At 34.4% G+C, this 26,929-nt stretch overlaps 1 non-coding gene and 1 pseudogene across 1 annotated transcript; both read left to right on the forward strand.

Moving 5' to 3' along the window:
* LOC138835995 (MTRF1L release factor glutamine methyltransferase-like) overlaps nt 1–26,929 on the forward strand; it is a 64,914-nt pseudogene that overhangs the window by 36,086 nt on the left and 1,899 nt on the right.
* Nucleotides 11,132–11,241, forward strand: LOC138836019 (U6 spliceosomal RNA). The gene has a single exon (XR_011374856.1). It is a non-coding gene; the product is annotated as a U6 spliceosomal RNA (small nuclear RNA).

Consider the following 26,929-nt stretch of genomic DNA (forward strand, 5'->3'; position numbering starts at 1 on the left):
ATATCAAGTTTTCCTTTCCTGTAATTTTAATGCCAAATTTAAGAGTGCTTCATCTCCAAAATTGTCAAGACAACTTTCTTTGCTTTACATTTACATCACTCTTTTTGTTTTATATGCCACATTTTAATCCTGCTTGAAGATAACATTTGAATAAATTATGTTTAAGTCAATGTTCACTTTTTAATTCCCCCCCATATGGTCTACCTTATCACCACTTATTAAAGAGAATGTCATTCCACAAATGTTTGCTTTTACCCCTGATTAAGTATCCCTTGATAATATTTATATGGAATTACTTGCCATTTAACAAAGCAGTTTATGTGTACAGTGCACTTAGAATTGTGTTACCACTTCAAAATCTTCACCCCATTTCTCACTACCCTTTCCTTTGTGTATTTCAATTCTGGGAACTATACAAGGGATTCTTGCCTGTATTCTATCCTTTTTCCCTTCAATTTCCTACCCCTCTCACTTTTCCTCCACTGTCCTCTCCTGTAAACATTTACTGGTATTTAATTTGTTGGGCTTTGACTTAGTCTTTTAAGAGAATTATTGTATTTTCACTCTCCATGGACTCTGACACTTCAGATAATTTATTTGTACATCCTTGCATACCATCTAGTATGTTTACTTTTACATTTATAGGCACTTTCTGTGTACCACAAATGAGGAAAATCATGTAACCTAAGTTTCTCTTGGTCTAGTTTATTTCACTTAACATCAGTATTTTGTCTTTCACTTTCGTTAAGAATGGGGAAAAATTATTCTTTCTGATGGATGAACAGAAGTACATTATGTATGTATAGCTGTATGTTTGTATGTATATATATGTATATAAACATACATACACACTTGTAAGCAGGATTCAATAAAATAAAATATATATAAATTTACACATATCTATCTATCTAACTATCTATCTATCTATCTATCTATCAATCTATCTATCTATCTATCTATCTATCATCTATCTATCTATATCTATCAATCTATCTATCTATCTATCTATCTATATGTATAAATTCTTGATCCCTTTTTACAATGAGAGGCATCTGAGTTGATTCCATATTTTGGCTACAGAAAATAATGCAACAATGAACATGATTATGCTGGCAGCTTCAGTGTGGCTTTATTTCTGCTCTATTGGATAAATGCCTGTAAATGGAATTGCTGGGTCATAAGTAGCTCTCTATTCAGTTTAGTGAGCAACTTCCATGGTGTTTTCCAAACTGCATGAAGAATATTACATTCCTACCAACAGTTTAATAGAGTTTCCTTTGGTCGACATCTCTATCAGTATCTGTGATTGTTCATTTTTTCAAAGGACATTGTAACAGGGGTGAGATGAATCTCAGTGTTGTTTGGATTTGCATTTCTTTTATGGAGAGAGATATGTCTATTTGTCTGTTTTCTTCTGAGAAGTTTCTCTTTAAGTGTTTATCCCATATATTTACGGGGTTCTTGTTTATTTTAAGGTTTATTTTCGTTGGGTTTAATTTTTTATCTTTAAATATGGGATATGTATGAAAACCCTTATCTGATGATTAGGTAGTTATAATCTTCTTCTATTCTGTTCTCTTCTATATATTTACCTAACTTTTTCCTTTGCCATGAAGAAAATTTTCTGTTTGATGAAATTCTGTGGATCCAGAAAGAATGATATTACACCATTTATAAGGAAATGGAAAGACTTGGAACAAACTTAATTAAGTGAAGAAAAACAGACTCAGAGAAATATAGGTTGCCTGATTTCCCTCATTTGTTGTATTAGAATGTGCCTCTAATTCTACAAGTAAACACACTTGGACGGTAAAGGAGAAACCATTACACTTGGACATGATAAATTATATAGGATTCTAAACATTTACACACTAAGATCTAAGGAGGATGCCCTTTGGAGAGGATCACAAAGGATCAATAGCTATATGAATATTATCATATAAAATAATGTTCATCCAAATGATCTCCAGAAATGGATATGTAAGGTTTTATTTATTATTTTGCTTTTACCCTTCTGCCTTCTGTTGCTGTTTTCTATTTCTACACCTTAGGTCTTATATGTCAGTTTGGAAAGGGCAATAGGGAACACAGACATAGTGGGACAAAGAGTCAACAAATGCAGCAGTGCAACTCAATAGACACTACATTGAAAATGAACTATACAACTTGTGGGGGAGGGAGGTTGGAAGGGAAAAACTGGGAGAACATTAGGGAAGACGTGCCACTGTTCAAAAAGAAATGTGCTCATTATCTGACATGTAATTGTAACAATTCTGTACATCACCATTACAAATTAAAAATGGACTTCGTAAACAGGCCACAGTAGCCATACTAATATTGGATAAAATAGGTTTTAAATTCAAGTGGTATGAAAGTAAAAAGAGACAAAGAAGGACATTAAATATTGATAAAGAGAACTATCCATCTGGGGATATAACAATTCTAAACATCAGTGCCCTGAATCCTAGAGATCCCAAATTCATCAAACAAATGCGAATTGACATAAAAACATGCATATATCCAAACACATTGTTGATTGCTTGAACACATCATTCTTACCTCTGGACAGGATATCCAGGTCAAAACTTAGCAAAAAACTTCAGAACTAAATAACTGCATTGACAAGCTATACCTAACAGATATCTACAGAATATTTTACCTAGCAGTTTCACAATATATATTTCTCTCAGCAGCCCATGGAATGTTGTCCAAAATAGATCATATCGTAGATCACAAGGAAAATATGTGAAATTCAAAAATAAAAATGAAGTTATTCCTTGTATCCTGTCAGACCACGATGGGACCAAATTAGATCTCAACATCAAAAGGCATCACAGAAAATTGCGAAACTCACAGAGACTGAATAACACATTGCTAAATCATCAATGAGTCACTGAAGAAATATGGAGGGAAGTTCCAGCGTTTATGGAATTCAGTGCAAGTTAACACACAAAATTCTACCTCCTCTTTGACACAACAGCACAGGTAATACACAGAGGAAAATTTATAGCATTGAGTATGTGAATTTCCCGTTCTTTTTGATATTTCAAATGGCTTGGAAGTAACATAAAAACAAAATTTAATTTAGCATAAGAAAACAAATAAGAATCAACTCCATAGCATAACCTTTAGGAAAAATTAATTAAGAATATGGCATGTCCTTTGTAACTTAATATTAGACATTAGGGCATATGTCAGAAACACTCTACAAGAAGGAAACAGAAGTCTTTGATAAGGTATATTAAAAACAAGTAATTTTACCTACATTTTGTATTTTATGACAGCATATTTTTGTTTGCTAATCAGAGAAACAAAAATATTTTTAAATATTATATGAAAAATGCATCATCATGAATGAATGAAATCAGGGAATAGATAGCTCAGGAGCTGGGTGGTTCTCTTAAATATTCTCCTTTTTTTAATGATCAGGTGTTTTTGTATATTTGGAACTATAAATGTATTTTATGTCTAGGCAAGAAAGTTTGATTATTAGATCATTGTCTAAGAACCAATATCAGGAAACTAACTCGAGTTGGAGTGGTAAATATATGTGAGTGTGTGTGTGTGTGTGCATGTGCGTTTGTGTGTGTGTGTGTGTACATGCCTGCAATCATGTATTTACAAGGTAGAATCTTCTTTCCATCACGATATATACTTAATTGTATTAGTTATACTACATTAATGACAGCAGATAAAGGTAATTAACATTTTATGCCATATGTTTATGTTCCTATGATTTCATGAACAAACTAAAAAGTTATGTTTGAGGTATGAGCTTTGTGAAAGGTCACCTGCAAGTCCAAACATTTGCAATCTTGAGAAGGATATCAATGACAATGATTTTAGTGTAGGTTAATTTTAGACAACACTTGAAAGGATATGTAATCCAATATGAAAATGCAATATTTATATATCTTTCCATAGGTACACTATTCTATAAATTTGTAGGAAAACCAGTTAAAGTTGTCGGCTGATTCTAATGTAAATAATATACTGTGTTTATGTAGAGAATTTGAGTATCCAAAGTTTTATTATGCCTGTGGTCCTAAAACCAATACCTTACTGATATTGAGTGACAAATACAACTTCCTATAAGTACAGAAATTTTCCTTGTATCTTTTTAATATATATTTTTATTGTAAAGATACTGTACAGAGGGGTCACAGTTACATAACTCATGTAATGAGTACATTTCTTACTGAATGTTTTAAGCCCTCTTTTGTTTTTCCCCCTCCCATCCTTGCCATTTACACCTCCCCAACCCCTCCTCCACCCTCCCTCTGATAGTGTGTCTTGTCGATATCATTGTTACAATGGATCAATCTGTATCCTTTCCATGTATTTAAATGAAGAAATACTGGTTTGATTTAATCTGATTCTACTTGTGTGGACACACCGAAAATCACTCGCCAAGTTCAAGAGCACATAAATGAAACACACATAATTTTTGTCAGTTGCTTTAATTGTGTTATACATATTTCTTGACAGGTTACAAATTATTCTCAAATTTTAATACATTAAAATACTTACTTTTTTCTTATTTTCTTGGTCAAGAAATCAGCAATACCTCAGTCAACATTTCTAACATAGGACTTTTCACATGGGTTGGTTAAATGTTGACCTGAGCTCCAGTCTTCTGAGGACTCACTCATGTGCTTAGGAAATGAAGATGGCTGTTGGAAAAGAGGTCAAGGAAGGATGCCATTTAAAGCCTTATAACTTTATTCTATACCAGGATAATCTCCTGCTGCTTTGGTTGTTGAGAGTGTCTACAAGAGCAAGCATTCCATGCGAAGCAGGGAATCAGCATATGACCTTTACTTACTGAGATTTCTGAATGACTTGCTATCACTTGTACTGAATTTTGCAAGTCAGTTCTGTCAAAACCAACCAGTTTTAAGAGATAAGAGGAGTGGTAAAAGAACTCTTAGAGACAAATACATCTTGAACATATTTTGTTCCAAACATTCAATCTAAGGCATATTCAGCAAGTAGTGAAACTTGTGTTGGCTGTGACTATGTGTCTTTCTCCAGGTGTGCATGTATGCAAGTGTAAATGTATGTGTGTATTTGTGTATATACTAACATAAATGTGTACATATATAATGGCATATACAAATATACATATATAAATATAGTGCATATATATGAAGTGTTCCGTGACTTAATCTCTAGTTCCCAGCACCTTGTCCTTCTCACAAAGTGTTCATGATAAACTATTCTGAGGATCTGTGCTCTATGATGGGCATCCTTTGTACTTACTTCCCCCATTAGCTTGTTCTTCATCCCTGTGAACAACTTCGGTCTACTTTCCATAGGATAGATTTGTTTTCATTACATGTATTTCCTTACTGATAATAAAAGAAAAATGATGTTTGTAAAAGAAAAAGAACATTTAGGTCACAGTTTAAAAGTATCTTATATGTCCCAATGATTCCTATGAGATAAAATATATAATATTTTATATGAAATATAAAAAATTTATAATAGTAGTAAAAGTGAAAGGGAATTCTTGCCATTTAGAATGGCAAAGAATAATATCACGTCACTGTTACAACTCTCGAAGAATGCAAGGATAACTGATGGTCCCTATCATGTTCCCCCAAAATCAGTGGATCCTGAAGTATAATAGTAGACCAGCAGAAATTCTAAGTAGAAGACATGGAGCCAGAAAGAGAAAGAGAATGAATGAGAGAGAAAAAAGACAGAGAAATATCATAATAATGAAAGTGCATAACAGATAAACAAGAGTTGTATGAGAATATTCATACTGCTATCTTTAGACTCTAAATGTACATTTGAAGGTATCTGATGTATGATAACACATCAACATAAAATATAAAGTGATTTTGATAAAAATAAAAATGACTAAGAAGAAATTATAAATGCAAAAACAATCTTCACAGAAGCAAACTCTCAGAGATATTTCATGACTTTGAAAAGGATTAAGTGGCCGAAGTTAAAATAAATTTCAAAGTATGACAATTCACAAAAATATAAAAAGAGCCTGATGCTGTGGTTCCTGCCTGAAATTCTAGCTACTCAGGAGGCTGAGATTTGAGGACCTTGGTTCAAAGCCAGCACAGGCAGGAAAGTCCATGAGATTCTCATCTACAATAAACCACTAGAAAACTGGAAGTGGCTCTGTGGCTCAAGCGGTAGAGGGGTCGCCTTGAGCTGAAGATCATAAGGAGAGTTCCCAAGCCAAGAATTCAAGCACCATATCAGACTATAGATAGATAGATAGATAGATAGATAGATAGATAGATAGATAGATAGATAGATAGATAGATAGATAGATAGATAGATGATAGATAGATAGATAGATATAGCTATAGATCTATATTCATATTCATATATTTCATTATATAACCCAAAGCAGAAAGCAAATAATTTTTAGATTATTTTTTAAAACAGTCTCTCAGGAGCTGGGAAGGTCGCTCAGTGGTAGATTACTTGTCATGCATGCATGAGGTCCTGGTTTAATTCCTCAGCACCACATAAGTAGAAAAAGACGAAAGTGGTGCTGTGGCTCAGGTGATAGCAGTAGCCTTGAGCTGAGGAACAGCACCCAGGCCCCGGATTTCAACCGCAATGATCAACAAAATCAAAATATAAAACAAAACAAAACACAGTCTCTCACATTTGTGGCCTCAACTCTGTAATACCGCTGCTTCAGCCTAGGGCTAAGATTTTAGGTCTGGACATTTATCAATACTCCTGATTCACACTTTACTTGAAGATTTTTTAATAAATATTTTGTTCTTAATTTTCCTCTTTATAAATTCACATGCACCTATAAAAATGGTTTTGCCATCCCAGTAACCTTCTCAAAGTACGACTTACATAACGTTGTATTATATTACAACAAGGGAAACAATAATACAAATAAATAAAGCCAATTATTAAATATTAATGATTAATAAAATATAAAACAAAACAATTACCAGTGTTTTCAGTATTTGATGGTGTACTACATATTAGGTTTTACTATTTTCTCATATTCCTGTATATTTAAAACTGGCTAAGATTATGATGTTCAACAAGAGTTTTATAGGCTATGTGTAGTCTTTAAAGTTACCAACTAAGATGACTATTTATGACTCATCTCATGAATTGTATATGGCTTATATCATCATTTGTTCCTCGCTAAAATATAAAGTAAGGAAGCCCTAAATTTTTAACATAAGCTGTGTAGTTAACAAAGTCTTAACTCTTCACTTGACTTCTTTACACAAAGACTTTGCAACTTCTCATTAGTAAAGTTTCTGAAAATGAACATACTTAGTAGAATGTCTACTACCGTCAATCTTAAATACTTTATAGAAAAGTTTTATGACCTGCCAAACAGTCCTAATTATGGCATATATAAGCAAATTCCCAAAATTAAATATATTTAAAACATTAAAACTTTTAACAAACCTTACCACTTGCTGCAGTGTCCATTAAGACAGGTGCTTGTATAGGATAATTGTATTTCTCCTCCTACACATCTCTTGAACAACAAATATCTGGACTTATTTTGTTTTTGTCATGTCAATATTGCCTTTATTCTTAAATGTGTGCTTAGGTAAGAAGTACATGGTTCTAAAATTTCACGACTTACTTTTTGATGAATTGTCTAGTTTCAGAAAATCGTACTTTCTCTCAAATCTCACATATATCCAAAGGCATTAATTGTTCAGGACTTTATCACACTAGATAGATCAACTCGGGAAAAACTCAACAGAGAAACTGCAGACCTTAACAATTGCATAGATCAACTAGATTTAACAGAAATCTACCGAATATTCCACCCAGCAGCATCAGCATACACGTTCTTCCCAACAGCACATGGAACATTTTCCGAAATAGAACACATTTTAGGTCACAAACCAAACTTGTAAAGAAACATTAAAATATTGAAGTTATACCTTGCATTCTCCCAGATGACAAGGCAAAAAATATAACTCAACACCTAAAGCCACCAAAGAAATTCCTGTAACAAGTGGAGGCTAAACAACACACTGTTGAGCCACCAGTGGATCATGGAAGAGGTTAGAAATGAAATTCAAGTGGTCATGATATTCAACAAAAATGAACACACACACTCCCAGCTCCTCTGGGAGAGAGCAAAGGGAGTACTCAGAGACAAGTTTATATATTTGAGTTCCTACATCAACTAACTGGAGAGATCTGAAACCAATAATTTAATGAGACATCAAGCATCCTTGAAAAAGAGCAGCAAGATAAAACCCAATCCAGGAGATTGGAATAAATAATCAAAATTAAATCAGAATTAAATGAATTAAAATCCAATAACAACATGGAAAGAATAAAAAAAAGAGTTGTTTCTTCGAAAAAATTAACACAAGTGAGAGACGGTTAGCAAATCTTATTAGAAAAACAAGAGAACACACCCAAATAAACTCAGAGAAGAGAATGGAAACATCACCACAGAAACAAACAAGATTGATAACATTATATGGAAATACTTCTCGAAACTTTTTGTTAATAAGTTTGAGAACTTTGCAGAAATAGGCCTTTTCCAAGCAAATATGGACATGCCGAAACTGAAACAAGATGAGTCAAGCCATCTTAACAGGCCCATATCAAGCCTTAAAATAAAAACAGCCATAAGAGACCTCCCATCTAAGAAAAGCCCAGGATCAGATGGCTTTACAGCAAAATTCTACAAGGCCTTCAAAGCAGAGCTCACACAAATACTCCTCCAACTCTTCAATTAAATAGAAAGAGAAAGTTCACTACCAAACTCATTCTTTGAAGCCATAATCACCCTCATCCCAAAACCAGGAAAGGACTCATTAAAGAAAGAGAACTATAGACCAATTTCTTTGATGAATATTGATGCAGAACTTCTGAACAAAATGTTGGCAAATCGACTTCAGCAATTACTCCAATAAATTATACACCATGATCAAACAGGATTCAATTTCAGGGATGCAAAGCTGGTTCAATATTCACAAATCAATTAACATTATTCATCACATCAACAAAAACAAGGATGAGAACCATATGGTTATTTCAATAGATGCAGAAAAAGCATTTGACAAGATCTAACACCCCTTTATTATCAAGGTTCTGGAAAAATTAGGAATCCATGAAACATTCCTCAATACAATAAAGGCTGTATATGACAAACCTACAGCCACCATTATACTCAATGGTGAAAAACTAAAGCCAATTCCTTTAAAATCAGGACTGAGACAAGTATGTCCACTCTCTCAACTGCTCTTCAATCTTGTATTAGAATGCCTAGCTACAGAAATAATACAAGATGCTAACATAAAGGGGATCTAAATAGGGAAAGAAGAAGTAAAACTCTCTCTCTTTGCAGATGACATGATTTGTATTTAAAGAATCCCACGGACTCCACTCCAAAATTACTCAAGATGATTCAAAAATTTGGCAAAGTAGAGGGGTATAAAATTAACCTTCAAAAATCAATGGCTTTTCTGTATGCCGACAATGAGAAAAGTGTGGCTTGAATAGGAAAGTAACTCCATTCATAATAGCCTCACAAAAAATGAAATATCTAAGAATTAACTTTAGCAAAGAAGTGAAGGACCTCTATGATGAAAACTTAAAAAAACAGAAAAAGGAAATCAAAACAGAACTTAGAAAGTGGCAAAAACACCCATGCTCCGTGATTGGAAAGATCAACATCATGAAAATGGCAATACTTCCCAAGGCTATCTACAAATACAATGTGATACCTATTAATATTCAAACTTCATTCTTCAAGAAAATAGAACAGACAATCCAAAAATTCACATGGAACAAAAGACACGGAATAGAAAAAAACCATATTTAACAGAAAGAACAGTGCTGGAGTAATATCAATATCAAATTCCAAAATCTACTACAAAGCCAAAGTAAACAAAACAGCTTGGAACTGGCACAAGAACAAACCTCAGGACCAATGGAATAGAATTGAAAACCCAGAAATGTACCTACAGACCTGTAGCCATCTAATATTCGATAAGGAATCTAAAAAATAGAATAGAAGAAAGACAGCCTTTTCAGTAAATGTGCTGTCACATTTGGTTAACTACTTGTAGAAAACTAAAGCTAGATCCTTATATATCACCCTGCACAAGAATCAACTCCAAATGGACCAAACACCTTGGAGTTAAAACAGACAGTCTGAAAAAATTACAGGATGGAATAGGAGAAACTCTAAGTATCCTTGCAAATCCCATAATTTTCTTAATAGAGACCCAGAAACACAACAAATCAAAAAAAATTGGACTTATTGGATTGTATGAAATTGCAGAGCTTCTGCATGGCAAAGGACATAGCTAGCAAGATCAATAGAAAGCCCACGGATTCGGAGATCTTCATTAGCCATACAACGGACAAGGGTCTCATGTCTAAAATATGCCCAGAACTCAAAAAACTATGTTTTCACAGCATTATTTACCATAGCTAAGATATGGAACCAACCCAGATGCCCCTCAGTAGATGAATGGATCAAGAAAATGTGGTATATATACACAAGGGAATTCTTTGCCTCCATCAGAACGAATGACATTGTCCCATTTGTTAGGAAATGACAAGACTTGGACAAAAGTATGTTAAGTAAGCCAGGCCCAAAGAAACATAGGTCTCACGGTTTCCCTTATTTGCAATAACTAGTATATGTCTGAGTCAAACAGGAAAGGTCAGATAAGCTGATGTTAGGGAAATATACCCAAAGATAAGTATTCAAATGATTTTTCTTTAATCCAATTGTTTCTAATATATTTATAAGATGATTTCTATGTTGCTTTGTATGTCATTCCCCTATGGTTTAGCGACTGCTTTCACTGTATTTGATGTTGGTATAATTTTTGGAGGGGAAGGGAAAAAATATCATTTAAATTGGGATACAGTTGGACCCATTGCAACAATGAGATATAGAAGTCGTTATGTCGTAAAACGAACTTTACAACGTTGATGGGTGTGGGGGAGGATCAGGTGTCAGAGCTAGTGGGAGTTTGGGAAGGGAGAGGAAGGGGAAACAAAGAGGAGGCAACAATGCTTGATAAGAAATGTATTCATTATCTTGTTCATGTTATTGTAACTCCTCTGTGCAGTATTTTCACAATAAAAAGAAAGAAAATGAATTACACTTCATATATAAAAAATGTTCTGTGCTTAATTCAGCAGGAAATACATAACATTGGAATAATAGAGAGAAGATTAGAATGGCCCCTGTGCAAGCATGACATGCAAATTCTTGAAGTGTTCCATATTTTTACAACATGTGCTGGAGGGTATGTGGACAGAAGGGAACCCTACCGAATCCTTGGTGGGGGTGTAAACTTGATCAACCACTTTGGAAAGCAGTATGGAGGTTCCTCAAAAGACTCCACATAAAGCCCCCCCATGACCCAGCAATCCCACTTTTGGGCATTCACCCAAATGATCACAAATAAGACCACAAAAAAACTACCAGCACAACTATGTTTACTGCCCCATTATTTACGATAGATAAGGTATGGAACCAATTCTGATTCCCCTCAATTGATGATCAAGATAATTTGATAGATAGATAGATAGATAGATAGATAGATAGATAGATAGATAGATAGATAGATAGATAGATAGATAGATGGATAGATGGATAGATGGATAGATAGATAGATAGATAGATAGATAGATAGATAGATAGATAGATAGATAGATAGATAGATAGATAGATAGATAAATAGATGCATTCTATGCCTCCATCTGAAAGAATGACATCACTCAATTTGTTAGGAAATGGAAAGACTTGGAAAAAAAACATATTAAGTTAAGTAAGACAAGTTCAAAGAAACATAAGACCCCTGGTTTCCCTTATTTTCAGTTACTCATATATGTCTGGGATAAATAAAAAAGGTCAAAAGCTATGTGCATATGACTAGATAAGATGATGTTAAGGAAAATGTACTCCAAGATACTGACAAAAGTGGTTTTTTCTTGCTTGCTATTGTTTTTAATGGACTTACAATGTATGATGTGATTTTTTTTGATTCTTTATATTTTCCTCCCCCACTTTATAACACCTGTTTTCACTGGATTTGAAGTTGGTGCACCAATATCTTATATATACACTTCTCTAATTTGGGGAGGGGAAAGGAAAAAACATAATGCTTAAATAGGATACAGGTTGACCCATTGTAACAATGAGATGCACAAGACACTATGATGAAAAATGAAGTTTATATTTAGGCAGGGCGGGGGAAACGGGGAGGAGAGGGTACTTGTGGAGGTTAGATAGAAAGGATGATGGGCGAAAATAAAGGAGGAGGTAACAATGCTTGTTAGGAAACGTACTCATTACCTTTCTCATGTAAATCTGAGCCCTGCGCACAGTATTTTTACAATAAAAATGTATGAAAATGATCTGAGAAGGAAAAGTTTATTTTCCCTATTTTCCCTATATAATATCTTTAACAAAGAAATTAATGCAAAACACTGACATGAAAGTGTTTTGAAAAAGTGTGTTTGTGTGTGTGTCTGTGCGCACCCGCGCACATGTGAGTACTCGTGCATTTGTGTTGGCATGCTCAGAGTTTGAACTCAGGACTTCAAGGCCTTGCTAGGCATTTCCTCTCTAGATTGATGAGGTATTATATAAGCTACATCACCATTCCTGGCTCTTTGGTAGTTCATTAAAAGTTTTGAAAAATAATCTCATGAATTTTTTGTTTTTTGCTCTGATTGTCTTCCAACTGTTATCCACAGATCTGGTGCTCCTGAGTAGACATCCCAAGTAGACAGGATTACAGGTGTGACCATCCAGCACAAGGCTTTAAAAATAATTTTAAAAATAGAAAAATATTTACTTCACGGGAGCCTGTTTTATTATCTACTAATTTTAAAGCATTTTGAACTGATTATATGTGAATTCATTTTGCTTCTGGATTCTTAAAAACTGTAAGTGATTATATTTGAAAGTTTTATTACTTTTTAAAAAGGAAACGAAATGTGGGACAGAATAAATTTGCCCCTCTTTGGACCTCAATTTGTGCGCTCAGTTCTGAGCATGATAAGCCAATGTCACCAAAACAATCTGGGTTGAAGACAAAATGTGACAGAAAAAAATCACCATGGGCATTGCTATGCTATTATTTCTTGGACAAAATGAATATTGAATTGAGAGTGTAAGAAAATGGAGAGATTTTACTAATCATTTTGTATTGCTGAAAGACTGTTGGAAACTTTGACTCATTTCCTTCCTCACTGTGTGTATTTGGGCCATACAATTTGTGCCTTTAATTACAATTTTTCCCAACATTAAAATGGTAATAACATGAGCATTATTTGCAATATCTAGTATAGGTATGAGTCAAGCGGAAAAGGTCAGATAATGTGATGTTAGGAAAATGAACCCTTAAATATGTATTTTAATGTTTTCGTTTCTTTTATGCATGTGTTTCTAACGCATTTATAAGATTATTTCTTTGTTGCTTTGTATGTCCCTCCCCCACAGTGTAACCCCCGCTTTCACTATATTTGATGTCAGTATAACATGTGGAGGAGATGGGGACAAACAAGTCGTTTAAGGATTCAGGTGGACCTGTTGCAACAATGAGAAGTACAAAATGTCATGTCAAAACCAGCTTTACAATGTCGGTGTGGGGGGAGGGGGGTATAATTGGGTGGGGGGAGGGGGGTAAAATTGGGTGGGGGGAGGGGGGAGGCGGGGAAGGGAAGTGAAGGGTAAACAAAGGAGGAGGCTGCAATGCTTGGTAAGAAATGTATGCATTATCCTGCCCATGTAATTGTAGCCCCTCTGTACAGTATGTTCTCAAATAAAATAAAATACAATTAAAAAAAAAAAAGAACAGAGATTACGATCAAAAAAAAAAGCAAATTTTATCTTAAGAATTAAGAAATAAAACTTGTGAAATACTTAACATAAAATTCTATGAAGGAGCTTTGAGTTTAGCCAGCAGTTTTTTAAAATACTAAATAGAATGCAATAAGTATTACAGAAACCATTACATGTAGTGAACAACCAGATGTAATGTAATCTATTGACCATGCTCTGCTTCAAAGGAAGCGAGATGGATAACTTCTCATGCTGTACATCAAATTGATTATCTTATGTCTTGGTAGTTTAAAAATATCAGGGACAGAATCATGAAGGAATGTTGTAGATTGAGGTTAAGTCCATATGAAAATGTACAAACTTGATAAAACATAAACGTATGTCAACAGTATATTGTTTTTTTACATCATTTAAGTTACATTGTAAAGTTAGGGAAAACCTAGCAGAATGAATTCTCTTTTTGATATATTTTCATAGGTCGTAAGAAGGATGAACTCTTTCTTCATTTTTGTAGAGGCATCTTCAGATGAGAGGAAATGTATTTTTTTATTTGCTTCCTTCCATTTATTCTTCAGTTTGAAATCTGAACTACATGAGACTGAAAGAAGCTAAGGGAAATTAGACTCGCAGGCTTTGGAAAGAGGAATCAATGTAAAATAAATAAAATACGTATAGCCTTTTAAAAGATATAACTAAATTGAGTTATATAGTCTCAAGCATAAACAGAAAACGATTTAAGCAATATCATGTTATTAAAAATTGAAAAATGTTAGGAGCTTAATTTTTTTCCTTTCTACTATACTTAATTAAGTATTGATTTTATATAGAGAGATTAAAGATGAGATTAACAAGAAACGATTAAAAATGGACAAAAGTTCTGAATAGACCTGTTTTCCCAAAATCCTTGAAAATCACCAGTGGGTTTACAAATTTGGGTTTAATACCACTTTTATGTTGGCTTAATGCTTTGTGAACAGAAGTCATTATAGCGAAATGCAATTCAAAATTACTATGATATTACTTCATAACTATTAAAATCAAAGGAGCCAGGTGTGATGGTAAAGGCTAGTAAGTCCAAGCAGTTAGGAGGTTGGAGTAAGAGGATTTGAGTCTAAAGCCAGTCTGGGGTACTGCACATCGTAAAAACTTTCCTTTTTAAAAACTCAAAAGGTAATAATTTTGGTGAGAGTGTAGAGAGATAAAATTTTCTTCACTCTTGGTCAAAATACAGGTTAGTATTCTCATTGTAGAAAGTAGTTTGCAGTTTTCTATAGAAATACAAAGTTGAAATATCATCTGACCCACCAATCATATGATTTTTTCTGTATTAGTAAGTCTTAAGTATATCTGTATTTCATTGTTATTCACATTTTATTCACAACAACAGCCAAGATATAAATCGAAGTTAAACTTTCAACTACAGACTAATAAAACAACTGTGGTACATGAACAAATATACTTTTCTGTTTCATCTTTTAAATAGCAAAATACTTCTCCCATTAGCCACAACTTACAATGACTTGAAAGATGTATTCTAAATGAAGAAAAACATTGTCTTCTGATCTTTGTAAAACCACACACTCTCACACACACACACACACACACACACACACACACACACACACACACAACCTCAAACATTAAGAGAGAATTTTTTTAAAAAGTAAAGCAAACGCGAATTGCTGAGGCGTTTAGTTTACAATGTAAAAGGTAGTAGATAGACGGGATGACCAAGTATAGAGTTGTAATGTACAACATGAGGATAAAGGAGACAACACTGGCCTTACATAGGAATGAAGCTAAGTAAGTCGGAGTTGTTCTTCTTAGTAGCGGTTGCTCTTTTAGTTGTTCTTCCTTCAGTAATGTATAAGATGAACGTAATTCTTTAAATATACCTGCCTGCAGAAATATTAACAAACAATATAGCACTAATGTTGTATGCTCAGCACAGAACAAAATGTCAAATTAAAATATATGCGATTATCTTTGATGTAAACTATTACAAATAAGGGAAACCATGGGACCTTTGGTTCATTAAGTATGGCTTACTTCACTTATATTTTTCCAATATTTTCCATTTTCTTTCAAATGAGGTGATATCATTCTTTCCGATGGAAGCATAGTATTCCATGTGTGTGTGTGTGTATGTGTGAATGTGTGTGTGTGTGTGTGTGTGTGTCACATTTTCTTGATCCATTCATCTACTGAGGGGCAACTGGGTTGATTCCATATCTTAGCTATGGTAAATAATATTGTGATAAACATAATTGTGTTGGTAGCTTTAGTGAGGCATTGTTTGTGGTCACTTGGGTAAATGCCCAGAAGTGGGATTACTGGGTAATAGGGAGAGCATTATTTTGTACATCAAGGATAATCTTAGTAAATGAGCAGAATAGTTCAATAGCTATGTACATATGACCGTATAAGGTGATTCCAAGTGAAGTGAGCTCCAAGACATGTTTTTTGTTGTTGTGGTTCTTAATGTATTATGTGATTTCTTTTTATCCTTTTGTTTTTTCCCCACCTATAGTTTATCCCATGTAGTCACTGTATTTGATTTGATACCTGGATATTGTAAATATGTTGATCTGAACAAGGGAAAGGAAAGGGAAAAAAACAAATTGGTGAGACAAAGGGGGAACCTATACAACAGTGATATTCACAAGACAATATGTTGGACATAATCTTGGGGGTGGTGTTGGGAGGGAAGAGGGAAAAAATGGGGGAAAAGATAACAAGTGAGAAAAGAAATGAATTCATTTCCTTACTTACATAGCTATAACCACTCTGTACATTACCTTGACAATAAAATTTAAATTAAAAATAAAATAAAATACATGAGAGCAGCAATACAGTAGATGGGAGTGGGGGAAATACTGTACTATACAAAGAAGAGTAGAACAGCTATGAGAGCAGTAAATTTACTTTAACATAGGAAGCAATAAACTAGCATACAGATTTTCACATGTTAGTCATTAAAAATGGAAAACAATATGCACAATCAGTAGACCAAGAAAGATAAAATAGAAAAATAAACAATAAAGGTGAAAGAGTGACTTGGGTCAAGAATATCAAATGACACAATTAGGAAACAAATAACAAGCTGGTAAGTTTAAATAATATTGCCCATAATTATATTAAATGTTTTTTACATCACAATTTGTTATAACTATAATTCAATTTAATAGTATATCATTTTAATATTAGGTTACTTATTACTGATTTCTTAATAGTGAATATTTAATATATAATTTTAGTAGCTATAGAAAAAAGAAAGTGAAACTAATTTTAATAATATATTTCATGAATTGTAAAATTGAGAAGCATTAAAATTTAAACAAATAATGTATCATTATTCTTTCATTTCTGTGAATTAATATAATATTTCAAATTGTATCCTACACTTAGCGCTCATCTTAACATCAAATAATAAATTATTGCACATGACACTTCGTATTAGTTGGGAGGGTTCAGCACTATGGTAAAATTCACACCACACAGTACACGAGGGTATGACTCCTCTCACATCACTTAAATTATGGAAATTTGATTTCTACAGGCATGTTAAATTCCTGTCTAGGTGACATCTATAAAATTATATACAATTATATAAATGAGGAGTATTTCAGATGATACATAAAGTCATATTCATTAATTAAATTTTTATTATTTTGAACCAAATAAATATTTATAGAGAGTCTGAATTTCTGAGTAGATGATGGTGTATGTGTGCTACAATATACATTGTTTCTACAATTTGATTTAATTTTTCATAAGGGGTTAAATGTATAATATTGGATATATGAAAGTAAACTGAATGTTTATTCCATTAATCCTTGGCCACTTGTCTAATCCCAATATAAATTATCCATGTGTTTGAAGTAATGAAATTAACAACAGATATAAGCCAGGTGAATCAGTATGTAGTAGACAAGTATTTTCCCCTTTATTTTGATAGTTAGTCCTCTTGTACACGACGGAATATTCTTGGGAAAAGGTTCTCCAGGCTGACCACAACTGCAGAATATTATGGTTTGATCTATCAAAAGAGAAGGAAGAAAGGGGAACCTTCCTTCCAAAAGTCTGCTCCAAGGGATATGATCAGTTTTATGGTGGTGACTTAGAAATGAACATCTTTCACAGTCAACCTTGAAAAACCAACTTGATAGATCATTTCTGTAAGTGGTTACACAGGATCATTTATGTCTTTGCAAGGAAGCCAGATTGCCTCATTTTGTGACAATTAAAACAGCAATTTAGTCAGCTATTCTTTGTACCCTTAGGAGAAAAAAACCCTTGACTCTAAGCCAGGGAATCACTGGGGCCCAGAGAAGCTACTACATTGAATAGTAATCCTAGACCTCTTAAAAACAAAAACCAAAAAAACCAACAACAAACCCACAAAACAAAACAGAACAACAACAACAACAAAATTCCAGTAAGCACAGCCAGGCAGTGCTGCCATCACAGCGTACATGAAGTCAAGCAAAAATCAGAAGCTCAGAGTCATGTAGCAGATAACTAAATATTTTTATGAGGCAGACTGAAATGAGACTCCAGAGAGAGGGTCTGAAAGACTAATCAGAGAGACTAAAATTGGACACTCAATGATTAAAAATAGAATTCCTTGTAGAACAAGTAAATCATAAAAAGCGTGTGTATGTAAGAACAAGACAACAGACCAAATTCCAGAAATGCACATTTTCTTAGAGGTCAGCTTAATGAATTATCAATGGAAATCTTTGAATTCTTAAATATTTGACCATTTGTGAGTAATGGCCAATTGCTGAAGAGAAAGAAAATGTCATCACTCTGTTAGGAGGTCCAATATCAAATTAGGAATAATCAAGTACATATTTGCAATAAAAAGAGAAAAATAACTTTCCAAATGAGGGTTTCATTTGTTTTGATGTAACAGTTCTTGATTTATGTGCTAGCCAATGCCATACAATTGATCCAGTCTCATAGCTGAATTGATATTTACTGCAGTATTCTCACATGAAGGTAAAGAGGAAATTTACAAATGTCTGATGAAATAAGTTGAGAGTGAAGTGTTCTAATAGTGATATCTGAGGTTTAGACACAGGTGAACAGGTGGATTTTATTTTCTAAAAATCCCCCATTTTTAGCCTGGTACCAGTGGATCCCAGCTGTAATCATAGCTACTGAGGAAGCTGAGATCTGAGGATTGTGGTTCGAAGCCAGCATTGGCAGGAAAGTCCGTGAGACTCTTATCTCCATTTTACTACAAAAAAACCAGAAGTGGCACTGTGGCTCAAAAAGTAGAGCACTCACCTTGGGTTGAAGAGCTCAGGGACAGTGCCCAAGCCCAGACTTCAAGCTCCTCGACAAACAATAACAACAAAAAAATCTCCCTTTTCTTGGACTGCCTACATCTTTTCCTAATATTCAACAAAGAGGCCATTTTATCACCCACTACATTTAAGTCCTATCCTAGCTACTGTAATACAATGAATTGGTACCTTATGTCAAAAGTTTTGTCTTTGCAAAAACAAATAATAGTAGTGGTAATTTTTTTCCAGTCCTTAACTTTGGGCCTGAGCCCTGAACATAGTTATTCTGGTAGCTTTAATGGGAGCTTGTTTGTTATTTATTGGATTACTGCCCATGAAGGGAATTACTGGGTCAAATGTGAGACCTATATTTAGTCTTTTGAAGAAACTCCATACTGCATTCCAGAGTGGTTTAACAAGTTTAATTTCCCACCATCAACGTAATAGAGTTCCCATTTGGCTACATCCACACCAGCTTATGCTATTGTTAGTTTTCTTGATAATGGCCATTCTAACTGGGATTATACTTCTCTTTCTTTGGTGAGTTCCTCTCTGATTTGGGAATGAGTCTAATTCCAGCTTCATAGAATGTTTAATAATTCCATTTACCTTTCTATTCCATTGAAGACTTAGATCTGTGTATTGTAAATTCTTTGCAGGCCTTAATTTCATGGTACATTCATTGAGTCCTAGATTTTTCCGATATGGGAAGTACTTTATTGACATTTCATTTTCATTACTTCTTGTGTGTCACTTCTTAGTTCAGATAGAGTACAGGAAAGGATTAATTTCTCTAGGATTCTCCAGGTGATTGGCATAAGGTTTTCAAAGTACGCTCTTATAACGTTCTCAATTTTGCTTATTTCTGTTGTGATATCTCATTTTTGTCTCTAATTTTCTCTATTTGGGTGAGTTCTCTTATTCTATTTTGGATTTTATATTATGAAGGTGATATACAGAGGGGTGGGTTACAGTTACATAAGTAATGAGTACATTTTTAACAGTGTTACCTTTCCTCATTTTCTCCTGCTTCCTCCAACCCCGACAACCCACTCCCCCAATTTGTAAAGTTCATTTCTAACATAGTGTGTAGTGTATAGCACTGTTGCTTTGGTTAAACTTTTTCAAGCCATTTCTGTGATTTCCCTTCCCTTCCCCAAATCATATTAACTTATGTATAAGAGAAAGGATACAGAAATCAAAAACAGTGAATACCAAAGGGTAAAACTAAATATACATAACTAAAAACAGTTCACTATACAATCATCTTGTAGCCATTTTTGGAACTAATTTCTATAAGCATCATTTTATATGGTGATATGCATATAGCTATTAGAGCTATTGCGATCTTTCCTAAGAATATCCTAAACATATTCTAGTTTTTCCAAATGAATAAAAACATGTACTCTTATGATTCTTTGGGGCTGACTTGTTAAACTTATCATGTTTTTAAGTATTTCCATTTCCTAACAAATGGGTCAATGTCATTCATTCTGATGGAAGCATAGAGTTTTGTTGTGAATATATACAAAATTTTTTGATACATCATTGCTGCGTCATAGGTGAGCACTATTGAGGAATCTCTCTACTTCTTCACAGATTATTTGAAAAAGTGTAGTAATGTTCCATTTTGGCCACATCCCCACAAGCCCAGCATCTGTTATTATTAGTTTTCTTCATAAAGGTCATTCTAACTGGGGTGGGGTGGAATCTCAACGTTGCCTTGATTTGCATTTTTATGGCTAGAAATGTTGCATATTTATTCATGTGTCTATTGGCAATTCATATTTCTTCTTCAATTAGATTCCTCTTTAAATCTTTATCCCACTTATTAAGAGGGTTGTTGTTTCTGTGAGGATTTGTTTTTTTTTTTGGGGGGGGGTAACTTTTGGGGCTTTAAATGTATTTGAGAACCATTACCTGTTGCAGAGCAAGTAAAGATCTTTATCTGCTGGCTTTCTATTTATCTATCTATATAATTTCTCTTCTTATATTTGGTAAGGTACTCTCAAGTCTGTTAAGTTATTGAAAGATACAATTCTGTTTTGTTGATTCTTTTTAAGTTTTATTTTGTCTCTATTTAGTTATTTTTGACTTAATTTTTTATTTGTTTCTGTCTACTGCTTTGGGTTTTGTATTGTTCCTGTTTTCAAGGAGCTGTGGTACATAATAAAATATTCATTTGAGATATCCCCAATTGCTTGATGTAGGCACTCAGAGCTATAAATTTTCCTCTAAGTACTGCATTTACTGTATCCCAGAGGAGCTGGTATTTTGTGACTTCCTTTTTGTTAAATTCTAATCTCTTCAGTGTCCGACTGGTCATTCAGCAACAACAACGTGTGGTTATCTTCATGGGTTTGAGAATTTTTTTGCTTAAGCTATGTAATTCTAAGTTTATTCTGTTGTGGTCTGACAAGATATGATAATTCAAATAATTTTTCTTTCAATTTGGACAGAATTTATGTGTGAAATAGGATATGTTCTATTTTGGAGAATCTTCCATGAGCTGCTGTCAAAAATGGATATTCTGATATATATTCTGTAGATGTCTGTTAGGGCTAGGTTGTCAATGTAATTCTTTAGGTCTTAAGTTTGTTGGTTGAGTGTTTCCTGGATAGGTCATCCATGGATGACAATGATGTGTTGAGATTTGTTTTCAGGTTAAGTAGTATTTGGTTGATGAAGTGGGGTGCTCCAGGATTCAGGGCTAATGGAGTTGCATTTATTAATATGTAATGTCTATTCCTACTAATTTCAATTTGAATTTTATTTTATCTTATTCTAGCAATTCGACTGTGGTCTGTTTATGGTGTCCATTTGCTTGAAAATTTTACTTCCAATCTTTCAGTTTGAGTATGGGTTTGTTTTTGTTAATAAAATGTGTCTCTTGTAGGAAGTAGATGGATGTGTCTTGTTTTATAATACTGATATCTTATCTATGTCTTCTATTTGGAAATTGAAGTCCAGTGATATTGAGAAGTAAGACTGTGAAATATCCGATAAGTCCTGCTATGTTATACACCTGCTCTTAAGAGCTATGACTCATCTACTTATTCTTAATATATTTACCTTATTCTTTGGTAGGGAGCATTGTATATAACCAGTTAATGTTCTTGATCTTCTCTATGTAATATATATTTAATTAACTCCTATACTGCTGAGTTGGTGGAGATACATTTTTTCAAATTTTCTTTGTCATGAAAATATTTTTATATATCCTTTAAACGTAAAGGAGATTTTTGCTTGGTACCATGTTCAGGTTTGGTAGTTGCTTGCCTTTATGTTTGACATGTATCATGCCAAGCTCTGTTTTTACCATATCAGCTAAGAAATCTATATTTATTCTGACTGTATATCCTTTATAAATAATCAATCTTTTCACTATGGCAGGTATAAAAATGCTTTCCTTGATCTTTAATGATCTTCTAATGGATTATAATGTGGTGGTGGGCTGTTCTGTTCTGGAATTCTCTGTTTGGTGTTCTAAAAGCTTCTCTTCTCTGAATGAGCTTCTTTGGATGTTTGGCCTGATCTCTGCTAGAATTCTGTAATATGTTTTCCATGCGTTTAGTTTCCTGCTCTTCTCCTTCTTGAACCTATCTCCCCCAAATTTGATCTTCTGAGTCATGAAGTTCTGGCAAGATCACTTCTTATTTCTTGGATTTGTTCTAAGTGATTATTTCCTCTTTCCTATTAGACCTATTCTGTCTTGGACCCTTGAGATTATCTTCTATGTCATCTATTTGCTGTGGATACTTTCTACTTTGTTTTTGATTTCCCTGTCTTCTAATTGGTCATTTTTCAGAGCTTCTATCTCTTTATTAAAGCTTTGTTTTAGGTCTTGTATGGACTTTCTTTACATCTTTTCTTTGAGTGGAGGGGTTGGGAGGGTTGTATTTTCATATGTGTCTTCTCTTATCTCTTTTTTTTTGGGGGGGTCCGGTTATGGGGCCTGAACTCTGGGCCTAGGCACTGTCCCTCAGCTCTTCAGCTCAAGGCTAGCACTCTACCACTTGAACCTCAGCGCCACTTCCGGGTTTTTTCTTTTTTGCTTCTGTGGTGTTGAGGAATTGAACCCAGGGCCTCATGTTTGCTAGGCAAGCGCTCTACCACTGAGCCACCTTCCTAGCCATTCTTTTATATCTTTTAAGTAGGCATCCATTTTTTCCCTGGACTCTCTTGACTTCCAGAATTTATTCAAAATTTTGTTTGTAGTCTCCATGAATTATTTTACTAATCTTTGGTTGGTCTCATCTTGTTCACAAATTTCCTTGTAGAGGTTTTTGTATCTTTTCATTAATCACATTGTTTAGCAGTATTTGTAATGTATTTTGAAAACTATCTTCTATGTTCTTGACTGGGTATTCTAGTGCCTGGTTATTTACTGTAAATTATGCTACCTTGACATCACTTTTCTTGTATTTTTCTGAATCGTTCTCATGCATTTGGAGGATTTATTTTAAGGGATCTACGATATTATCAGATGATTCTCTATGTTCTTGGTTGATTTGCAAGGTGTTGATTTGATATTCTGTTGTGATTTGTTTTTCTGGAATTAGGTTTTTGTCTAGACCATTAAGTGTAGGAATAGAAATCAGTGTGATGTTAATACTTGTGGTTCCAGTGATAGTTCTGACTGTCAGTGCTATGGTGAATTGTGTCTGTGTTTGGATGGGCTGTCACTGTTCCTACTTTTTTCCCATGTGGCATTCTTATTTCCACACTGCAGCTGTGCTTTTCAATATATTGGCCAACACTGTCACACCTGCCTGCCTGGTCACCTTTTTATAGATTTCTGTGTTTTTTTAACACAATATAAAATCTTCTTTTGAATTGTGTATCTATATATAATTATAGCTGACTTGATGTGATCCTCTATAAGTGGAGTACCTGGTAGGACCCCAAATCTCTGTTTCACTAGAGAAAACTAGGGTAGTTTTTTTGTTATTATGCCATTGTTTTTCCTCTTCCTCAGATTTATTTTGTATATTGTTGATTTTTTCAGGTAATTTAGGATTGTGATTGTTGTATCAGATTATTTTTGTTTTGCTCTTTGTGTTACTGTGAAATAGTGATTTCAGGCTTGTTTGAAGAGACAGAAAGAATATGAAATGTATGTTACTACATTGAAAGAAAGAGAGTAGGCATTTTAAACTATTTGCTACAGGTAAGAATTGTGTTAAAATGTTTTTTCCACATCTTTCTGTCCTCAGAAATTTCAAGTATGCAGCCGATGGCATGAGTTTGCCTTAAAAGATACCTTATGAATAAAGTTGGTATATAATTGTTGGCTTTGATTTACATTAAAACTAGCATGTCATTCTCTATGTCCATCTAACGTCAAGTGTCTTTAACCGGTCTATATATAAATATGTAAGCAACTACCCAGGAGATTTGAGAATTCATATGAGGGATTCAGTCTAGCTCAGATCCTGCCTAGACCATCCTGCCTCCACCATGGAAACTGGACTGCTATCTGAGTCCACCACACACAGCTGATTTTTGGTATAAGACTACTTTACATTTACAAATTTAAGACTCTTGTGGAACACTCTCTGAAAACCTTACACAGCCTGACCTGAAAAAGCCAGCTATGTTGTTTTGTTATTGAAACATGTGTAAAGCCTCTTGTAAACTTTGATTTTCAGGTTTCACAGGCATCCAAGCTATGCTAAAACTCTCATCCCATCTATTTAGTTGTGTCATTACAGTGTTCTGGCAAGTATTTGTTGATCAATTCTTGACAGGATGCATGTAAGCTATACTTGTTCCCATTGATCTCTTTGTTGTTTTAATTGAAAATATCCTGCAGAAAAATCCCTCTGATACTCTATCTCCCAGCTAACCAGCAAAGAGCAGTCTGGAAGCTGGCTCAAAAAATAACCATCAAAATGCTAAATAGGGCCCTCCGACTCAAAGTTGTAGGACACTAGCCTCGAGCAAAAGTGCTCAGGGAAAATGCTCAGGCTTTGATTTCAAAGCACAGATCCCAGGCACAAGCACCTAGACCACCGGACAATGTGGAAAAAGTAAGAGGAGATGATGTCACATCAGCCACTTTGTGCCTGCCCTTTCAAAATTAACCAGAGCCAGGAGGTCAATAGAAACAAGTTGAGAAGCTTGTCCATCTAATATCCATATCTGTCTAACTTCTAACTGGACAGGAATTTACATTCTTGCCTTTGTTACCTGCTATTTATAGGAAATGATCAAGCTCTCTCACCAGGCCCTTATCTACTCCAATTCAGCTCTGGCTTCTGATTGGTTTTCGACTCATGATCCAAATGGAATTTTTTCTGGCTTTTGTCCTTGGTGGGTTTTCCTGTGTCACTCGTATCTAGTCCTGCCACCATGTCAGCCTATTGCTTGATCTCAGCATTTTCAACTTTCTCTCTAACAGGATAATAGCCCTCACTTAGACCTGGGACCAAGTCAAGGCCATCCTGTTACTGCAGGCAACCAAAGGCTTTGGCTTGGACCCAGCACAGACCTGGACTTGAAGGCCCCGGCCCCAATGACTCTTCAACATTCCCATGCCAGCAGGACTTTGCCAGAAATGACCACAATGACCTCCACATTTTATACTCCAGGGTTCAAAACCATTGGAATCTGCTTTGTTCTCATAACTTAATGATACTCCACTCTCAGCTCAATACTTTTTATGTTTCCAAAGATCCTATATGAAGAATAGCCTCTCCCCTCTTTGCCCTATAATTTTATATATCTAAAGATAGAATATGAGGGATTGACCCCTATCCTTTTGTCCTAAGCCCATACAGATTCCAGGCAAAATTCCAGGTATGTGTGAATTCCTTTGAAGTGAAGGCAGGGCAACCCACATAGGCCTAGCTGTAAATATTCCATTGTGGGTCCAACTGAAAGGCCCCCACCTTCTTTGACCTAGGGGTTTTTCAATAACCTCTCCTTGCTCAGACCTCCTATAAAAACACAAATCCTGTCCCAGCTCCCTCACACAACCTTCAAACCCTTTGGAATGGCTGTGCCTCTCGCTGTTCCTTAATAAACAATCCTCTCCCATTGATGATTGAGTCTGTCCTACACCTTTTCCATTTTCCTCCAATTTCCTAATAAGGTCAGTCTGTATTCTATGATCCTGCAGAGAGATAATTAGGTAAACATTCTTTTACAGACTTGTGAATAATTCTGATTCTGCCCACATCAGTTATCTATCCAGACCTGTGCCTGAGTGAGAGGATTTTAAAAGAAATAAGTGATTTAAAATTTAAAATTAAATGTAGAATAAAATTAGTTCCAATGCATTACATTAATATATTTATAAACACCTGAGAGACCTAAAGGTGTATAAGATTTTTTTTATTGAAAGTGAAGGAATAGTGGCATTTGGTTCTCTATATTTTAAGAAATTTGCAAAAAGGATTGGCAAAATAAGATTTACATTTGCAGCAGGCTTGACACATTAAATTTTGCATATTGAAAGGAGCACAAGCCTCAGTAATATGTCAATGCTATCCTCTTATTTATTTCTAAAGGTTTATGCTTCTAGTTTCTTAATATTAAAACTTTAAAAATTAATTTTTAGCTAGTTGTGCAAAGGAGTTTTGCTTAATCATGTCAGTGTTGAATAGAGTATATGTGCATTTCAATGTACAATACATCTGGATCATTATCAAATTTTCTATTTTTCTTCCTTCCCTTACGCCAACCCCATCTATTCCTTCAAGTTTCCTACTTATATTCTCACATGTGTATGATTGTATTAGTCCAACATGTCCCCTCCATTCATATGCCCTACTCCCCTTAAGCCCAAGTCTCCCTTTTAAGTCTTGTTTGAACTTCATGGTATTTT

The sequence above is a fragment of the Dipodomys merriami genome, unplaced genomic scaffold (assembly GCF_024711535.1).
Source record: "Dipodomys merriami isolate MVZ:Mamm:240054 unplaced genomic scaffold, mDipMer1.0.p SCAF_246, whole genome shotgun sequence".
NCBI classification, from domain to species: domain Eukaryota; kingdom Metazoa; phylum Chordata; class Mammalia; order Rodentia; family Heteromyidae; genus Dipodomys; species Dipodomys merriami.